Source organism: Impatiens glandulifera, chromosome 5 (genome assembly GCF_907164915.1).
Source record: "Impatiens glandulifera chromosome 5, dImpGla2.1, whole genome shotgun sequence".
Lineage (NCBI taxonomy): Eukaryota > Viridiplantae > Streptophyta > Magnoliopsida > Ericales > Balsaminaceae > Impatiens > Impatiens glandulifera.
Genome location: NC_061866.1, coordinates 43,045,389 through 43,047,746, shown reverse-complemented (window position 1 = coordinate 43,047,746; position 2,358 = coordinate 43,045,389). Strand labels below are relative to the sequence as shown.

Here is a 2,358-nt window from a genome sequence, read left to right as displayed (position 1 = left end):
ATGGCCACTCATGGATCATATAGTATTCTTTGTGCCCTAGCCATTTGTCTAATGGCTGCTGCTTTGGCAGCGGCAGATTATGGTGATAACCATTATCATCATAAGTCTCATAAGTCTCCGCATCACCATTATAAGTCACCTTCATCATCGTGGTTGCCTCCATATCTTTATAAATCTCCACCACCGCCATCCTCTTATATCTATTCATCTCCTCCACCACCCCCTTATGTTTACAAGTCGCCCCCGCCTCCTCCATATGTCTACTCGTCTCCACCACCGCCGTCTTATATTTATAAGTCTCCTCCTCCACCTCCTTATGTTTACACATCTCCACCACCACCACCCTATGTTTACAAATCTCCACCACCACCTCCCTATGTTTACTCTTCTCCTCCACCACCACCTTACATTTACAAGTCTCCTCCACCCCCTCCTTACGTTTACTCATCCCCTCCTCCACCACCTTACGTTTACAAGTCACCTCCTCCACCACCATACGTTTACAAGTCACCTCCTCCACCAGAATATGTGTACTCTTCCCCTCCTCCTCCATCTTACGTTTACAAGTCACCTCCTCCACCTTCATATGTTTATAAGTCACCTCCTCCACCATCTTACGTTTACAAGTCTCCTCCTCCACCTGCATACGTTTACAAGTCACCACCTCCACCTGCATATGTGTATTCTTCCCCTCCTCCCCCATCATACGTTTACAAGTCACCTCCTCCACCTGCATATGTGTACTCTTCCCCTCCTCCACCATCTTACGTTTATAAGTCACCACCTCCACCTTCATACGTTTACAAGTCACCTCCTCTACCTGCATATGTGTACTCTTCCCCTCCTCCACCATCTTACGTTTATAAGTCACCACCCCCACCTTCATACGTTTACAAGTCACCTCCTCCACCTGCATATGTGTACTCTTCCCCTCCTCCACCATCTTACGTTTATAAGTCACCTCCTCCACCTTCATACGTTTACAAGTCACCTCCTCCACCTGTATATGTGTACTCTTCCCCTCCTCCACCTACATACGTTTACAAGTCACCTCCTCCACCTGTATATGTGTACTCTTCCCCTCCTCCACCTACATACGTTTACAAGTCCCCTCCTCCACCTGCATATGTTTACAAGTCTCCTCCTCCACCTACATATGTTTACTCTTCTCCTCCTCCACCATCTTACGTTTATAAGTCACCTCCTCCACCTGCATACGTTTACAAGTCACCTCCTCCACCATCTTACATTTACAAGTCACCTCCTCCACCATCTTATGTTTACAAGTCTCCTCCTCCACCTGCATATGTTTACAAGTCTCCTCCTCCACCTGCATATGTGTACTCTTCCCCTCCACCACCATCTTACGTTTATAAGTCACCTCCTCCACCTGCATATGTGTACTCATCCCCTCCTCCACCATCTTACGTTTACAAGTCACCTCCTCCACCTTCATACGTTTACAAGTGACCTCCTCCTCCGAGTGTTTATTAAAATTCTAATACAATTAATCAATAAGTGTGAGTACATATAATTTTTTCTTTTAATTATTTAAAAAATTAAATTTTAAGTTATTTATATTATTTGTTTTCAGGTGAAAGATTAATGAAGATAATATTTTCCACGTACAACAATATTTATTTCTCAAAGAAGGCAATTATATGGAGAATTGTGATTGTTTAAATGTTTTATAATGGTTTTCTTATTTTTCTTGTGAGGATAATATCATTATTTACTTTTAAATTCTTTCAATGTCCAATGTGGAAAGAAGTAACTGCATGTCAATGTGGAACAATGTTTCTTTTTATATGTTGTCCAAAATTATTTAAGCTAATACTTATTTAAACTAGTTCACTAGATCTCACAAGTAGATAAAAATTAAAAAATTGAAATATATCTTCAATATATACAAAATAAATAATATTATTTATTATTGCTGTATTGATAATCCTACTCTACAAGAGGATGAATCTGGGCAAGAATCAATATAGCCTTGTGTAGACCGAACCACTGCTCTTTCTGACACTTTTGTTGGTCCTAGATAGAATATTTGAACACTACACTTTTGCCAATCAGCCTCAAGTGAAAACTTGAGGATCAACCAGAATTGATAATGATAATACAATGTATAACATGAAGAAGTTGAGATTTCTTGATAAAGTTTATACTAAATTTAAGAGAAATATATAATAAAAGATTGAACAAAATTATTAGTGAGTTGAATGAAGATAGTCCATATTGTTGTCTTCCAACATTTTGTGACTTGTGAGTACACAATCAACTGTCATCACTTAGATTAGTTTGCATTGATTTTTCTAACAAATTGCAAAATTTAAAAGTTGAGAATTTATCATTTTT

General features: G+C 39.2%; 1 pseudogene; it reads left to right on the top strand.

Annotated features, from left to right (window-relative positions):
* Positions 1–1,494, top strand: LOC124939420 (annotated as a pseudogene).
* The last annotated feature ends 864 nt before the right edge of the window (positions 1,495–2,358 follow it).